The sequence below is a fragment of the Neoarius graeffei genome, chromosome 1 (genome assembly GCF_027579695.1).
Source record: "Neoarius graeffei isolate fNeoGra1 chromosome 1, fNeoGra1.pri, whole genome shotgun sequence".
Taxonomy (NCBI): domain Eukaryota; kingdom Metazoa; phylum Chordata; class Actinopteri; order Siluriformes; family Ariidae; genus Neoarius; species Neoarius graeffei.
Genome location: NC_083569.1, coordinates 27,840,245 through 27,857,698, shown reverse-complemented (window position 1 = coordinate 27,857,698; position 17,454 = coordinate 27,840,245). Strand labels below are relative to the sequence as shown.

The 17,454-nt window shown below is 48.5% G+C and overlaps 2 non-coding genes across 2 annotated transcripts; both read left to right on the top strand.

The window, feature by feature from the left end:
• Positions 1-995: 995 nt before the first annotated feature.
• Positions 996-1,078, top strand: trnal-caa (transfer RNA leucine (anticodon CAA)). Its single transcript has one exon. It is a non-coding gene; the product is annotated as a tRNA-Leu (tRNA).
• Positions 1,079-1,214: 136 nt separating this feature from the next.
• On the top strand, positions 1,215-1,295 carry trnas-uga (transfer RNA serine (anticodon UGA)). The gene has a single exon. It is a non-coding gene; the product is annotated as a tRNA-Ser (tRNA).
• Positions 1,296-17,454: the final 16,159 nt, after the last annotated feature.

Genomic DNA, 17,454 nt, shown 5'->3' with positions numbered 1-17,454 from the left:
GGTAATTCCTCTGCTGTGCTTGAGGGTTTGTCCAACTAACTACCGCAAGCCCCCCAAACTGCCCTTCCTGGCCTGCTCATTGCTCTCTGGAACCATGCCTGAGTTTCTGTTGGTTGGTTGTTTATTTTCAAGTGAGCGACTGCCCAGAAGCGGACTAAGGAGCAGTGTTCGGCTAGCGGTATCCAGCGGGGATGCGTTCTTCAATCTCCGTCCTGAGGTCTGTTAAGTCCTGCTTACTAATGTTCGGGATGGTGTACTGATACCACGTTGAAATGCAGTTTTGCATCTTAAGGTGCTGAAACGGATGCCTTGATGTTTCCCTACGTAATTTAGCATGCTTACGAGTAAGTTTGAGATTCCCTTTGCCATACGATGGGTGAAAACTGGTCATTGCAGTCCATTCTAGGGTTTCATTTTACAAGACTGGCTTTATTTAGCAGCGCTGCCCACAGACGGTCGTACATCCAGTGAATCAACTAGGCTAGGCCGTAGGCTCGTTCACGTCCAACCTGAGGATTTTGCCTCCCTGAAGCGTATGTGTTTTGAAACAAAGTGCACCGAAGCATCTCCTGATAATTTGTCCACGCTGTCCCGAGGCCCCGTGTGCAGTCGTGGCCACCTGGTGAAAGCGATGTCCTCGACGTCCACTCGACGTCTCCCACGCTGCTTTGAGTATGCTGCTGACGCCATCTGAAATTGGGTTTGTTGAAAGGCAGCCGGAGCCTTGTTCCGTGGCGGCTTTTACCCGAGCTTGTCTGGCAAAAGAGGGAGCGGTTCCAAGTCCAGGTATCTGTCCTAAACGGAAAGGGCTTCTCTCCCGGACGGGTCGAGTCAAAGCACTGTCGTAAAACGTTTGCCAGAAAGCCCGTGTTTTCTGCAAACTTGTAAAAGCACTGGCCAGAGTATTGCAATAGTGAGCCAAGCGCATGGCCCACGCGTGAGAGCGGCATGAGACCTCAGCATGTTCCACGCCGGATTCCCACTAGGCGTGGCAAGTCAGGGTGGCCGAGCGGTCTAAGGCGCTGCGTTCAAGTTGCAGTCTCCTCTGGAGGCGTGGGTTCGAATCCCACTTCTGACATTTGCTACAGGGGGTTGTTGATGGGCCTTGTGGCCCGTGCTTGGTGTGAAAACGGAGGCTTTGGCTGGTGTGCCTTTGCAAAAGAAAAAAAGTGCTCAAAGCAATTTTTTGTCGCACTTGAATTGCAGTGCCTCCAGTAGTCGTGGCCGAGTGGCGAAGGCGACGGACTTGAAATCCGTTGGGGTCTCCCGGCCAGGTTCGAATCCTGCTGGCGACGTGCGGTGTGAAATTTGGGGCCCTGTCGAGTGCTGCCCGTGTCGGTCCGACTGGCAGTGGATGGGTTTCGCCAGGGCCCCTGTGCTCTCGGCCTGAAGCGGGACGGCGGTCCTCTTTTGACCAACAAATATAGGCATTTGAGCAGTGACCCAAGTGCATTGCCAAGTCACGTGGCCGGCTCAAGACCTGGGTGTGGTCAACGATGCGTCTCGCTTTGGTGTCTGGCCGAGCGGACTAGGACCAGTGTTCGGCTAGCGGTATCCAGTGGAGAAGCGTTCTTCTATCTTGATCCTGAGGTCTGTTAAGTCCTGCCTACTAATGTTCGGGATGGTGTACTGATACCACGTTGAAATCCAGTTTTGCACCTTAAGGTACTGAAACGGATGCCTGGATGTTTCCCTACGCAATTTAGCATGCTTACGAGTAAGTTTGAGATTCTGTTTGCCATACGATGGGTGAATACTGGTCATTGCAGTCCATTCCAGGGTTTCATTTTCCAACCCAGGCTTTATTTAGCAGCCCTGCCCACAGACGGTTGTACATCCAGTGAATCAACGAGGCTAGGCCGTAGGCTCGTTCACGTCCAACCTGAGGATTTTGCCTCCCTGAAGCGTATGCGTTTTGAAACGAAGTGCACCGAAGCATCTCCTGATAATTTGTCCACGCTGTCCCGAGGCCCCGTGTGCAGTCGTGGCCACCTGGTTAAAGCGATGTCCTCGACGTCCACTCGACGTCTCCCACGCTGCTTTGAGTATGCTGCTGACGCCATCTGAAATTGGGTTTGTTGAAAGGCAGCCGGAGCCTTGTTCCGTGGCGGCTTTTACCCGAGCTTGTCTGGCAAAAGACGGAGCGGGTCCAAATGCAGGAATCTGCCCGAAACGGAAAGGCCTTCTCTCCCGGACGGGTCGAGTCAAAGCACTGTCTTAAAAAGTGTGCAGAGGTTGCTTGGAAAAGCACTGCCCAGAGTATTGCAATAGTTGGCCTGTCAAGAAAGAAAGAAAGAAAGAGTACCTCGCTGCACTTTGCCAGTCCCACTCAGGTTCGCTTGCCTGTAAAAGAACGACTACCTCAGTGCACTTGGCCTGTCCCACTCACACTCGGATGCCTGTAAAAGAAAGAAAGAAAGAAAGAGAGTACCTGGCTGCACTTTGCCTGTCCCACTCACGTTCACTTGCCTGTAAAAGAAAGAAAGAGTACCTCGTTGCACTTTGGCAGTCCCACTCAGGTTCGCTTGCCTGTAAAAGAAAGACTACCTCGGTGCACTTGGCCTGTCCCACTCACGTTCGGATGCCTGTAAAAGAAAGAAAGAAAGAAAGAAAGAGTGAGTACCTGGCTGCACTTTGCCTGTCCCACTCACGTTCGCTTGCCTGTAAAAGAAAGAATGAGTACCTGGCTGCACTTTGCCTGTCCCACTCAGGTTCGCTTGCCTGTAAAAGAAAGACTACCTCGGTGCACTTGGCCTGTCCCACTCACGTTCGGATGCCTGTAAAAGAAAGAAAGAAAGAGTGAGTACCTGGCTGCACTTTGCCTGTCCCACTCACGTTCGCTTGCCTGTAAAAGAAAGAAAGAGTACCTCGCTGGACTTGGCCAGTCCCACTCAGGTTCGCTTGCCTGTAAAAGAAAGACTACCTCGGTGCACTTGGCCTGTCCCAGTCACGTTCGGTTGCCTGTAAAAGAAAGAAAGAAAGAAAGAAAGAAAGAGTGAGTACCTGGCTGCACTTTGCCTGTCCCACTCACGTTCGCTTGCCTGTAAAAGAAAGACTACCTCGGTGCACTTGGCCTGTCCCACTCACGTTCGGATGCCTGTAAAAGAAAGAAAGAAAGAAAGAAAGAAAGAGTGAGTACCTGGCTGCACTTTGCCTGTCCCACTCACGTTCGCTTGCCTGTAAAAGAAAGAAAGAGTACCTCGCTGCACTTTGCCAGTCCCACTCAGGTTCGCTTGCCTGTAAAAGAAAGACTACCTCGGTGCACTTGGCCCGTCCCAGTCATGTTCGGTTGCCTGTAAAAAAAAAAAAAAAAGAAAGAAAGAAAGAAAGAAAGAAAGAGTGAGTACCTGGCTGCACTTTGCCTGTCCCACTCACGTTCGCTTGCCTGTAAAAGAAAGAAAGAGTACCTCGCTGCACTTTGCCAGTCCCACTCAGGTTCGCTTGCCTGTAAAAGAAAGACTACCTCGGTGCACTTGGCCCGTCCCAGTCATGTTCGGTTGCCTGTAAAAAAAAAAAAAAAGAAAGAAAGAAAGAGTGAGTACCTGGCTGCACTTTGCCTGTCCCACTCACGTTCGCTTGCCTGTAAAAGAAAGAAAGAGTACCTCGCTGCACTTTGCCAGTCCCACTCAGGTTCGCTTGCCTGTAAAAGAAAGACTACCTCGGTGCACTTGGCCCGTCCCAGTCATGTTCGGTTGCCTGTAAAAAAAAAAAAAAAGAAAGAAAGAAAGAAAGAGTGAGTACCTGGCTGCACTTTGCCTATCCCACTCACGTTCGCTTGCCTGTAAAAGAAAGAAAGAGTACCTCGCTGCAATTTGCGAGTCCCACTCAGGTTCGCTTGCCTGTAAAAGAAAGACTACCTCGGTGCACTTGGCCTTTCCCACTCACGTTCGGTTGCCTGTAAAAAGAAAGAAAGAAAGAAAGAAAGAAAGAAAGAATGAGTACCTGGCTGCACTTTGCCTGTCCCACTCACGTTCGCTCGCCTGTAAAAGAAAGAAAGAGTACCTCGCTGCACTTTGCCAGTCCCACTCAGGTTCGCTTGCCTGTAAAAGAAAGACTACCTCGGTGCACTTGGCCTGTCCCACTCACTTTCGGTTGCCTGTAAAATAAATAAATAAATAAAGAGAGTGAGTACCTGGCTGCACTTTGCCTGTCCCACTCACGTTCGCTTGCCTGTAAAAGAAAGAAAGAGTACCTCGCTGCACTTTGCCAGTCCCACTCAGGTTCGCTTGCCTGTAAAAGAACGACTACCTCAGTGCACTTGGCCTGTCCCACTCACACTCGGATGCCTGTAAAAGAAAGAAAGAAAGAAAGAAAGAAGAGTGAGTACCTGGCTGCACTTTGCCAGTCCCACTCACGTTCGGTTGCCTGTAAAAGAAAGAAAGAAAGAAAGAAAGAAAGAAAGAGAGTGAGTACCTGGCTGTACTTTGCCTGTCCCACTCACCTTCACTTGCCTGTAAAAGAAAGAAAGAGTACCTCGCTGCACTTTGCCTGTCCCACTCACGTTCACTTGCCTGTAAAAGAAAGAAAGAGTACCTCGTTGCACTTTGGCAGTCCCACTCAGGTTCGCTTGCCTGTAAAAGAAAGACTACCTCGGTGCACTTGGCCTGTCCCACTCACGTTCGGATGCCTGTAAAAGAAAGAAAGAAAGAAAGAAAGAAAAAGAAAGAGTGAGTACCTGGCTGCACTTTGCCTGTCCCACTCACGTTCGCTTGCCTGTAAAAGAAAGACTACCTCAGTGCACTTGGCCTGTCCCACTCACGATCGGATGCCTGTAAAAGAAAGAAAGAAAGAAAGAAAGAAAGAATGAATGAGTACCTGGCTGCACTTTGCCTGTCCCACTCAGGTTCGCTTGCCTGTAAAAGAAAGACTACCTCGGTGCACTTGGCCTGTCCCACTGACGTTCGGATGCCTGTAAAAGAAAGAAAGAGTACCTCGCTGCACTTTGCCAGTCCCACTCAGGTTCGCTTGCCTGTAAAAGAAAGACTACCTCGGTGCACTTGGCCTGTCCCACTCACGTTCGGTTGCCTGTAAAAGAAAGAAAGAGTACCTCGCTGCACTTTGCCAGTCCCACTCAGGTTCGCTTGCCTGTAAAAGAAAGACTACCTCGGTGCACTTGGCCTGTCCCACTCACGTTCGGTTGCCTGTAAAAGAAAGAAAGAAAAAAAGAAAGAAAGAAAGAGTGAGTACCTGGCTGCACTTTGCCTGTCCCAGTCACGTTCACTTGCCTGTAAAAGAAAGAAAGAGTACATCGTTGCACTTTGGCAGTCCCACTCAGGTTCGCTTGCCTGTAAAAGAAAGACTACCTCGGTGCACTTGGCCTGTCCCACTCACGTTCGGTTGCCTGTAAAAGAAAGAAAGAAAGAAAGAAAGAAAGAAAGAGTGAGTACCTGGCTGCACTTTGCCTGTCCCACTCACCTTCACTTGCCTGTAAAAGAAAGAAAGAGTACCTCGCTGCACTTGGCCAGTCCCACTCAGGTTCGCTTCCCTGTAAAAGAAAGACAACCTCGGTGCACTTGGCCTGTCCCACTCACGTTCGGTTGCCTGTAAAAGAAAGAAAGAAAGAAAGAAAGAAAGAAAGAAAGAGTGAGTACCTGGCTGCACTTTGCCTGTCCCACTCAGGTTCGCTTGCCTGTAAAAGAAAGACTACCTCGGTGTACTTGGCCTGTCCCACTCACGTTCGGATGCCTGTAAAAGAAAGAAAGAGTACCTCGCTGCACTTTGCCAGTCCCACTCAGGTTCGCTTGCCTGTAAAAGAAAGACTACCTCGGTGCACTTGGCCTGTCCCACTCACGTTCGGTTGCCTGTAAAAGAAAGAAAGAGTACCTCGCTGCACTTTGCCAGTCCCACTCAGGTTCGCTTGCCTGTAAGAGAAAGACTACCTCGGTGCACTTGGCCTGTCCCACTCACGTTCGGTTGCCTGTAAAAGAAAGAAAGAAAAAAAGAAAGAAAGAAAGAGTGAGTACCTGGCTGCACTTTGCCTGTCCCAGTCACGTTCACTTGCCTGTAAAAGAAAGAAAGAGTACCTCGTTGCACTTTGGCAGTCCCACTCAGGTTCGCTTGCCTGTAAAAGAAAGACTACCTCGGTGCACTTGGCCTGTCCCACTCACGTTCGGTTGCCTGTAAAAGAAGGAAAGAAAAAAAGAAAGAAAGAAAGAAAGAAAGAGTGAGTACCTGGCTGCACTTTGCCTGTCCCACTCACGTTCGCTTGCCTGTAAAAGAAAGAAAGAGTACCTCGTTGCACTTTGGCAGTCCCACTCAGGTTCGCTTGCCTGTAAAAGAAAGACTACCTCGGTGCACTTGGCCTGTCCCACTCACGTTCGGATGCCTGTAAAAGAAAGAAAGAAAGAGTGAGTACCTGGCTGCACTTTGCCTGTCCCACTCAGGTTCGCTTGCCTGTAAAAGAAAGACTACCTCGGTGCACTTGGCCTTTCCCACTCACGTTCGGTTGCCTGTAAAAGAAAGAAAGAAAGAAAGAAAGAAAGAAAGAAAGAGAGTACCTGGCTGCACTTTGCCTGTCCCACTCACGTTCGCTTGCTTGTAAAAGAAAGAAAGAGTACCTCGTTGCACTTTGGCAGTCCCACTCAGGTTCGCTGGCCTGTAAAAGAAAGACTACCTCGGTGCACTTGGCCTGTCCCACTCACGTTCGGTTGCCTGTAAAAGAAAGAAAGAAAGAAAGAAAGAAAGAAAGAAAGAAAGAGTACCTGGCTGCACTTTGCCTGTCCCACTCACGTTCGCTTGCTTGTAAAAGAAAGAAAGAGTACCTCGTTGCACTTTGGCAGTCCCACTCAGGTTCGCTGGCCTGTAAAAGAAAGACTACCTCGGTGCACTTGGCCTGTCCCACTCACTTTCGGTTGCCTGTAAAAGAAAGAAAGAAAGAAAGAGTGAGTACCTGGCTGCACTTTGCCTGTCCCACTCATGTTCGCTTGCCTGTAAAAGAAAGAAAGAGTACCTCGTTGCACTTTGGCAGTCCCACTCAGGTTCGCTGGCCTGTAAAAGAAAGACTACCTCGGTGCACTTGGCCTGTCCCACTCACGTTCGGTTGCCTGTAAAAGAAAGAAAGAAAGAAAGAAAGAAAGAAAGAAAGAAAGAGTGAGTACCTGGCTGCACTTTGCCTGTCCCACTCACGTTCGGATGCCTGTAAAAAAAAGAAAGAAAGAAAGAAAGAAAGAAAGAGTGAGTACCTGGCTGCACTTTGCCTGTCCCACTCACGTTCGCTTGCCTGTAAAAGAAAGAAAGAGTACCTCGCTGCACTTTGCCAGTCCCACTCAGGTTCGCTTGCCTGTAAAAGAAAGACTACCTCGGTGCACTTGGCCTGTCCCACTCACGTTCGGATGCCGGTAAAAGAAAGAAAGAAAGAGTGAGTACCTGGCTGCACTTTGCCTGTCCCACTCACGTTCGCTTGCCTGTAAAAGAAAGAAAGAGTACCTCGCTGGACTTGGCCAGTCCCACTCAGGTTCGCTTGCCTGTAAAAGAAAGAAAGAAAGAAAGAAAGAAAGAGTGAGTACCTGGCTGCACTTTGCCTGTCCCACTCACGTTCGCTTGCCTGTAAAAGAAAGAAAGAGTACCTCGCTGGACTTGGCCAGTCCCACTCAGGTTCGCTTGCCTGTAAAAGAAAGAAAGAAAGAAAGAAAGAGTGAATACCTGGCTGCACTTTGCCTGTCCCACTCACGTTCGCTTGCCTGTAAAAGAAAGACTACCTCAGTGCACTTGGCCTGTCCCACTCACGTTCGGATACCTGTAAAAAAAAAAAGAAAGAAAGAAAGAAAGAAAGAAAGAAAGAAAGAAAGAGTGAATACCTGGCTGCACTTTGCCTGTCCAACTCAGGTTCGCTTGCCTGTAAAAGAAAGACTACCTCGGTGCACTTGGCCTGTCCCACTCACGTTCGGATGCCTGTAAAAGAAAGAAAGAAAGAGTGAGTACCTGGCTGCACTTAGCCTGTCCCAATCACGTTCGCTTGCCTGTAAAAGAAAGAAAGAGTACCTCGTTGCACTTTGGCAGTCCCACTCAGGTTCGCTGGCCTGTAAAAGAAAGACTACCTCGGTGCACTTTGCCTGTCCCACTCACGTTCGGTTGCCTGTAAAAGAAAGAAAGAAAGAAAGAAAGAAAGAAAGAGAGTGAGTACCTGGCTGCACTTTGCCTGTCCCACTCACGTTCGGATGCCTGTAAAAGAAAGAAAGAAAGAAAGAATGAGTACCTGGCTGCACTTTGCCTGTCCCACTCAGGTTCGCTTGCCTGTAAAAGAAAGACTACCTCGGTGCACTTGGCCTGTCCCACTCACGTTTGGATGCCTGTAAAAGAAAGAAAGAAAGAGTGAGTACCTGGCTGCACTTTGCCTGTCCCACTCACGTTCGCTTGCCTGTAAAAGAAAGAAAGAGTACCTCGCTGGACTTGGCCAGTCCCACTCAGGTTCGCTTGCCTGTAAAAGAAAGAAAGAAAGAAAGAAAGAAAGAAAGAAAGAGTGAGTACCTGGCTGCACTTTGCCTGTCCCACTCACGTTCGCTTGCCTGTAAAAGAAAGAAAGAGTACCTCGCTGCACTTTGCCAGTCCCACTCAGGTTCGCTTGCCTGTAAAAGAAAGACTACCTCGGTGCACTTGGCCTTTCCCACTCACGTTCTGTTGCCTGTAAAAAGAAAGAAAGAAAGAAAGAAAGAAAGAAAGAAAGAAAGAAAGAAAGAAAGAATGAATGAGTACCTGGCTGCACTTTGCCTGTCCCACTCACGTTCGCTCGCCTGTAAAAGAAAGAAAGAGTACCTCGCTGCACTTTGCCAGTCCCACTCAGGTTCGCTTGCCTGTAAAAGAAAGAAAGAAAGAAAGAAAGAAAGAGTGAGTACCTGGCTGCACTTTGCCTGTCCCACTCACGTTCGCTTGCCTGAAAAAGAAAGAAAGAGTACCTCGCTGCAATTTGCGAGTCCCACTCAGGTTCGCTTGCCTGTAAAAGAAAGACTACCTCGGTGCACTTGGCCTGTCCCACTCACGTTCGGATGCCTGTAAAAGAAAGAAAGAAAGAGTGAGTACCTGGCTGCACTTTGCCTGTCCCACTCACGTTCGCTTGCCTGTAAAAGAAAGAAAGAGTACCTCGCTGCACTTTGCCAGTCCCACTCAGGTTCGCTTGCCTGTAAAAGAAAGAAAGAAAGAAAGAAAGAGTGAGTACCTGGCTGCACTTTGCCAGTCCCACTCAGGTTCGCTTGCCTGTAAAAGACAGACTACCTCGGTGCACTTGGCCCGTCCCAGTCACGTTCGGTTGCCTGTAAAAAAAAAAAAAGAAAGAAAGAAAGAAAGAAAGAGTGAGTACCTGGCTGCACTTTGCCTGTCCCACTCACGTTCGCTTGCCTGTAAAAGAAAGAAAGAGTACCTCGCTGCAATTTGTGAGTCCCACTCAGGTTCGCTTGCCTGTAAAAGAAAGACTACCTCGGTGCACTTGGCCTTTCCCACTCACGTTCGGTTGCCTGTAAAAAGAAAGAAAGAAAGAAAGAAAGAAAGAAAGAAAGAAAGAAAGAGTGAGTACCTGGCTGCACTTTGCCTGTCCCACTCACGTTCGCTCGCCTGTAAAAGAAAGAAAGAGTACCTCGTTGCACTTTGGCAGTCCCACTCAGGTTCGCTTGTCTGTAAAAGAAAGACTACCTCGGTGCACTTGGCCTGTCCCACTCACGTTCGGTTGCCTGTAAAATAAATAAATAAAGAAAGAGTGAGTACCTGGCTGCACTTTGCCTGTCCCACTCACGTTCGCTTGCCTGTAAAAGAAAGAAAGAGTACCTCGTTGCACTTTGGCAGTCCCACTCAGGTTCGCTGGCCTGTAAAAGAAAGACTACCTCGGTGCACTTGGCCTGTCCCACTCACGTTCGGTTGCCTGTAAAAGAAAGAAAGAAAGAAAGAAAGAAAGAGAGTGAGTACCTGGCTGCACTTTGCCTGTCCCACTCACGTTCGCTTGCCTGTAAAAGAAAGAAAGAGTACCTCGTTGCACTTTGGCAGTCCCACTCAGGTTCACTTGCCTGTACAAGAAAGACTACCTCGGTGCACTTGGCCTGTCCCAGTCACGTTCGGTTGCCTGTGAAAAAAAAAGAAAGAAAGAAAGAAAGAAAGAGTGAGTACCTGGCTGCACTTTGCCTGTCCCACTCACGTTCGCTTGCCTGAAAAAGAAAGAAAGAGTACCTCGCTGCAATTTGCGAGTCCCACTCAGGTTCGCTTGCCTGTAAAAGAAAGACTACCTCGGTGCACTTGGCCTGTCCCACTCACGTTCGGATGCCTGTAAAAGAAAGAAAGAAAGAGTGAGTACCTGGCTGCACTTTGCCTGTCCCACTCACGTTCGCTTGCCTGTAAAAGAAAGAAAGAGTACCTCGCTGCACTTTGCCAGTCCCACTCAGGTTCGCTTGCCTGTAAAAGAAAGAAAGAAAGAAAGAAAGAGTGAGTACCTGGCTGCACTTTGCCAGTCCCACTCAGGTTCGCTTGCCTGTAAAAGACAGACTACCTCGGTGCACTTGGCCCGTCCCAGTCACGTTCGGTTGCCTGTAAAAAAAAAAAAAGAAAGAAAGAAAGAAAGAAAGAGTGAGTACCTGGCTGCACTTTGCCTGTCCCACTCACGTTCGCTTGCCTGTAAAAGAAAGAAAGAGTACCTCGCTGCAATTTGTGAGTCCCACTCAGGTTCGCTTGCCTGTAAAAGAAAGACTACCTCGGTGCACTTGGCCTTTCCCACTCACGTTCGGTTGCCTGTAAAAAGAAAGAAAGAAAGAAAGAAAGAAAGAAAGAAAGAAAGAAAGAGTGAGTACCTGGCTGCACTTTGCCTGTCCCACTCACGTTCGCTCGCCTGTAAAAGAAAGAAAGAGTACCTCGTTGCACTTTGGCAGTCCCACTCAGGTTCGCTTGTCTGTAAAAGAAAGACTACCTCGGTGCACTTGGCCTGTCCCACTCACGTTCGGTTGCCTGTAAAATAAATAAATAAAGAAAGAGTGAGTACCTGGCTGCACTTTGCCTGTCCCACTCACGTTCGCTTGCCTGTAAAAGAAAGAAAGAGTACCTCGTTGCACTTTGGCAGTCCCACTCAGGTTCGCTGGCCTGTAAAAGAAAGACTACCTCGGTGCACTTGGCCTGTCCCACTCACGTTCGGTTGCCTGTAAAAGAAAGAAAGAAAGAAAGAAAGAAAGAGAGTGAGTACCTGGCTGCACTTTGCCTGTCCCACTCACGTTCGCTTGCCTGTAAAAGAAAGAAAGAGTACCTCGTTGCACTTTGGCAGTCCCACTCAGGTTCACTTGCCTGTACAAGAAAGACTACCTCGGTGCACTTGGCCTGTCCCAGTCACGTTCGGTTGCCTGTGAAAAAAAAAGAAAGAAAGAAAGAAAGAAAGAGTGAGTACCTGGCTGCACTTTCTCTGTCCCACTCACGTTCGATTGCCTGTAAAAGAAAGAAAGAGTACCTCGCTGCACTTTGGCAGTCCCACTCAGGTTCGCTTGCCTGTAAAAGAAAGACTACCTCGGTGCACTTGGCCTGTCCCACTCACGTTTGGATGCCTGTAAAAGAAAGAAAGAAAGAGTGAGTACCTGGCTGCACTTTGCCTGTCCCACTCACGTTCGCTTGCCTGTAAAAGAAAGAAAGAGTACCTCGCTGGACTTGGCCAGTCCCACTCAGGTTCGCTTGCCTGTAAAAGAAAGAAAGAAAGAAAGAAAGAAAGAAAGAAAGAGTGAGTACCTGGCTGCACTTTGCCTGTCCCACTCACGTTCGCTTGCCTGTAAAAGAAAGAAAGAGTACCTCGCTGCACTTTGCCAGTCCCACTCAGGTTCGCTTGCCTGTAAAAGAAAGACTACCTCGGTGCACTTGGCCTTTCCCACTCACGTTCTGTTGCCTGTAAAAAGAAAGAAAGAAAGAAAGAAAGAAAGAAAGAAAGAAAGAATGAATGAGTACCTGGCTGCACTTTGCCTGTCCCACTCACGTTCGCTCGCCTGTAAAAGAAAGAAAGAGTACCTCGCTGCACTTTGCCAGTCCCACTCAGGTTCGCTTGCCTGTAAAAGAAAGAAAGAAAGAAAGAAAGAAAGAGTGAGTACCTGGCTGCACTTTGCCTGTCCCACTCACGTTCGCTTGCCTGAAAAAGAAAGAAAGAGTACCTCGCTGCAATTTGCGAGTCCCACTCAGGTTCGCTTGCCTGTAAAAGAAAGACTACCTCGGTGCACTTGGCCTGTCCCACTCACGTTCGGATGCCTGTAAAAGAAAGAAAGAAAGAGTGAGTACCTGGCTGCACTTTGCCTGTCCCACTCACGTTCGCTTGCCTGTAAAAGAAAGAAAGAGTACCTCGCTGCACTTTGCCAGTCCCACTCAGGTTCGCTTGCCTGTAAAAGAAAGAAAGAAAGAAAGAAAGAAAGAAAGAAAGAGTGAGTACCTGGCTGCACTTTGCCAGTCCCACTCAGGTTCGCTTGCCTGTAAAAGACAGACTACCTCGGTGCACTTGGCCCGTCCCAGTCACGTTCGGTTGCCTGTAAAAAAAAAAAAAGAAAGAAAGAAAGAAAGAAAGAGTGAGTACCTGGCTGCACTTTGCCTGTCCCACTCACGTTCGCTTGCCTGTAAAAGAAAGAAAGAGTACCTCGCTGCAATTTGTGAGTCCCACTCAGGTTCGCTTGCCTGTAAAAGAAAGACTACCTCGGTGCACTTGGCCTTTCCCACTCACGTTCGGTTGCCTGTAAAAAGAAAGAAAGAAAGAAAGAAAGAAAGAAAGAGTGAGTACCTGGCTGCACTTTGCCTGTCCCACTCACGTTCGCTCGCCTGTAAAAGAAAGAAAGAGTACCTCGTTGCACTTTGGCAGTCCCACTCAGGTTCGCTTGTCTGTAAAAGAAAGACTACCTCGGTGCACTTGGCCTGTCCCACTCACGTTCGGTTGCCTGTAAAATAAATAAATAAAGAAAGAGTGAGTACCTGGCTGCACTTTGCCTGTCCCACTCACGTTCGCTTGCCTGTAAAAGAAAGAAAGAGTACCTCGTTGCACTTTGGCAGTCCCACTCAGGTTCGCTGGCCTGTAAAAGAAAGACTACCTCGGTGCACTTGGCCTGTCCCACTCACGTTCGGTTGCCTGTAAAAGAAAGAAAGAAAGAAAGAAAGAAAGAGAGTGAGTACCTGGCTGCACTTTGCCTGTCCCACTCACGTTCGCTTGCCTGTAAAAGAAAGAAAGAGTACCTCGTTGCACTTTGGCAGTCCCACTCAGGTTCACTTGCCTGTACAAGAAAGACTACCTCGGTGCACTTGGCCTGTCCCAGTCACGTTCGGTTGCCTGTGAAAAAAAAAGAAAGAAAGAAAGAAAGAAAGAGTGAGTACCTGGCTGCACTTTCTCTGTCCCACTCACGTTCGATTGCCTGTAAAAGAAAGAAAGAGTACCTCGCTGCACTTTGGCAGTCCCACTCAGGTTCGCTTGCCTGTAAAAGAAAGACTACCTCAGTGCACTTGGCCTGTCCCACTCACGTTCGGATGCCTGAAAAAGAAAGAAAGAAAGAAAGAAAGAAAGAAAGAAAGAAAGAAAGAAAGAAAGAAAGAAAGAGTGAGTACCTGGCTGCACTTTGCCTGTCCCACTCACGTTCGCTTGCCTGTAAAAGAAAGACTACCTCGGTGCACTTGGCCTGTCCCAGTCACGTTCGGTTGCCTGTAAAAGAAAGAAAGAAAGAAAGAAAGAGTGAGTACCTGGCTGCACTTTGCCTGTCCCACTCACGTTCACTTGCCTGTAAAAGAAAGAAAGAGTACCTCGTTGCACTTTGGCAGTCCCACTCAGGTTCGCTTGCCTGTAAAAGAAAGCGTACCTCGGTGCACTTGGCCTGTCCCACTCACGTTCGGATGCCTGTAAAAGAAAGAAAGAAAGAGTGAGTACCTGGCTGCACTTTGCCTGTCCCACTCACGTTCGCTTGCCTGTAAAAGAAAGAAAGAGTACCTCGCTGGACTTGGCCAGTCCCACTCAGGTTCGCTTGCCTGTAAAAGAAAGACTACCTCGGTGCACTTGGCCTTTCCCACTCACGTTCGGTTGCCTGTAAAAAGAAAGAAAGAAAGAAAGAAAGAAAGAAAGAAAGAGTACCTGGCAGCACTTTGCCTGTCCCACTCACGTTCGCTCGCCTGTAAAAGAAAGAAAGAGTACCTCGCTGCACTTTGCCAGTCCCACTCAGGTTCGCTTGCCTGTAAAAGAAAGACTACCTCGGTGCACTTGGCCTGTCCCACTCACTTTCGGTTGCCTGTAAAATAAAGAAAGAAAGAAAGCGTGAGTACCTGGCTGCACTTTGCCTGTCCCACTCACGTTCGCTTGCCTGTAAAAGAAAGAAAGAGTACCTCGTTGCACTTTGCCAGTCCCACTCAGGTTCGCTTGCCTGTAAAAGAAAGACTACCTCGGTGCACTTGGCCTGTCCCACTCACTTTCGGTTGCCTGTAAAATAAAGAAAGAAAGAAAGAGTGAGTACCTGGCTGCACTTTGCCTGTCCCACTCAGGTTCGCTTGCCTGTAAAAGAAAGACTACCTCGGTGCACTTGGCCTTTCCCACTCACGTTCGCTTGCCTGTAAAAGAAAGACTACCTCGGTGCACTTGGCCTGTCCCACTCACGTTCGGTTGCCTGAAAAAGAAAGAAAGAAAGAAAGAAAGAAAGAAAGAGTGAGTACCTGGCTGCACTTTGCCTGTCCCAATCACGTTCACTTGCCTGTAAAAGAAAGAAAGAGTACCTCGTTGCACTTTGGCAGTCCCACTCAGGTTCGCTTGCCTGTAAAAGAAAGACTACCTCGGTACACTTGGCCTGTCCCACTCTCTTTTACAGGCAACCGAACGTGAGTGGGACAGGCCAAGTGTACCGAGGTAGTCTTTCTTTTACAGGCAACCGAACGTAAGAAAGAAAGAAAGAAAGAAAGAAAAAGAAAGAGTGAGTACCTGGCTGCACTTTGCCTGTCCCACTCACGTTCGCTTGCCTGTAAAAGAAAGACTACCTCAGTGCACTTGGCCTGTCCCACTCACGATCGGATGCCTGTAAAAGAAAGAAAGAAAGAAAGAAAGAAAGAAAGAAAGAATGAATGAGTACCTGGCTGCACTTTGCCTGTCCCACTCAGGTTCGCTTGCCTGTAAAAGAAAGACTACCTCGGTGCACTTGGCCTGTCCCACTGACGTTCGGATGCCTGTAAAAGAAAGAAAGAGTACCTCGCTGCACTTTGCCAGTCCCACTCAGGTTCGCTTGCCTGTAAAAGAAAGACTACCTCGGTGCACTTGGCCTGTCCCACTCACGTTCGGTTGCCTGTAAAAGAAAGAAAGAGTACCTCGCTGCACTTTGCCAGTCCCACTCAGGTTCGCTTGCCTGTAAAAGAAAGACTACCTCGGTGCACTTGGCCTGTCCCACTCACGTTCGGTTGCCTGTAAAAGAAAGAAAGAAAAAAAGAAAGAAAGAAAGAGTGAGTACCTGGCTGCACTTTGCCTGTCCCAGTCACGTTCACTTGCCTGTAAAAGAAAGAAAGAGTACATCGTTGCACTTTGGCAGTCCCACTCAGGTTCGCTTGCCTGTAAAAGAAAGACTACCTCGGTGCACTTGGCCTGTCCCACTCACGTTCGGTTGCCTGTAAAAGAAAGAAAGAAAGAAAGAAAGAAAGAAAGAAAGAAAGAGTGAGTACCTGGCTGCACTTTGCCTGTCCCACTCACCTTCACTTGCCTGTAAAAGAAAGAAAGAGTACCTCGCTGCACTTGGCCAGTCCCACTCAGGTTCGCTTCCCTGTAAAAGAAAGACAACCTCGGTGCACTTGGCCTGTCCCACTCACGTTCGGTTGCCTGTAAAAGAAAGAAAGAAAGAAAGAAAGAAAGAAAGAGTGAGTACCTGGCTGCACTTTGCCTGTCCCACTCAGGTTCGCTTGCCTGTAAAAGAAAGACTACCTCGGTGTACTTGGCCTGTCCCACTCACGTTCGGATGCCTGTAAAAGAAAGAAAGAGTACCTCGCTGCACTTTGCCAGTCCCACTCAGGTTCGCTTGCCTGTAAAAGAAAGACTACCTCGGTGCACTTGGCCTGTCCCACTCACGTTCGGTTGCCTGTAAAAGAAAGAAAGAGTACCTCGCTGCACTTTGCCAGTCCCACTCAGGTTCGCTTGCCTGTAAGAGAAAGACTACCTCGGTGCACTTGGCCTGTCCCACTCACGTTCGGTTGCCTGTAAAAGAAAGAAAGAAAAAAAGAAAGAAAGAAAGAGTGAGTACCTGGCTGCACTTTGCCTGTCCCAGTCACGTTCACTTGCCTGTAAAAGAAAGAAAGAGTACCTCGTTGCACTTTGGCAGTCCCACTCAGGTTCGCTTGCCTGTAAAAGAAAGACTACCTCGGTGCACTTGGCCTGTCCCACTCACGTTCGGTTGCCTGTAAAAGAAGGAAAGAAAAAAAGAAAGAAAGAAAGAAAGAAAGAGTGAGTACCTGGCTGCACTTTGCCTGTCCCACTCACGTTCGCTTGCCTGTAAAAGAAAGAAAGAGTACCTCGTTGCACTTTGGCAGTCCCACTCAGGTTCGCTTGCCTGTAAAAGAAAGACTACCTCGGTGCACTTGGCCTGTCCCACTCACGTTCGGATGCCTGTAAAAGAAAGAAAGAAAGAGTGAGTACCTGGCTGCACTTTGCCTGTCCCACTCAGGTTCGCTTGCCTGTAAAAGAAAGACTACCTCGGTGCACTTGGCCTTTCCCACTCACGTTCGGTTGCCTGTAAAAGAAAGAAAGAAAGAAAGAAAGAAAGAAAGAAAGAAAGAAAGAAAGAGAGTACCTGGCTGCACTTTGCCTGTCCCACTCACGTTCGCTTGCTTGTAAAAGAAAGAAAGAGTACCTCGTTGCACTTTGGCAGTCCCACTCAGGTTCGCTGGCCTGTAAAAGAAAGACTACCTCGGTGCACTTGGCCTGTCCCACTCACGTTCGGTTGCCTGTAAAAGAAAGAAAGAAAGAAAGAAAGAAAGAAAGAAAGAGTACCTGGCTGCACTTTGCCTGTCCCACTCACGTTCGCTTGCTTGTAAAAGAAAGAAAGAGTACCTCGTTGCACTTTGGCAGTCCCACTCAGGTTCGCTGGCCTGTAAAAGAAAGACTACCTCGGTGCACTTGGCCTGTCCCACTCACTTTCGGTTGCCTGTAAAAGAAAGAAAGAAAGAAAGAGTGAGTACCTGGCTGCACTTTGCCTGTCCCACTCATGTTCGCTTGCCTGTAAAAGAAAGAAAGAGTACCTCGTTGCACTTTGGCAGTCCCACTCAGGTTCGCTGGCCTGTAAAAGAAAGACTACCTCGGTGCACTTGGCCTGTCCCACTCACGTTCGGTTGCCTGTAAAAGAAAGAAAGAAAGAAAGAAAGAAAGAAAGAAAGAAAGAGTGAGTACCTGGCTGCACTTTGCCTGTCCCACTCACGTTCGGATGCCTGTAAAAAAAAGAAAGAAAGAAAGAAAGAAAGAAAGAAAGAAAGAAAGAAAGAAAGTGAGTACCTGGCTGCACTTTGCCTGTCCCACTCACGTTCGCTTGCCTG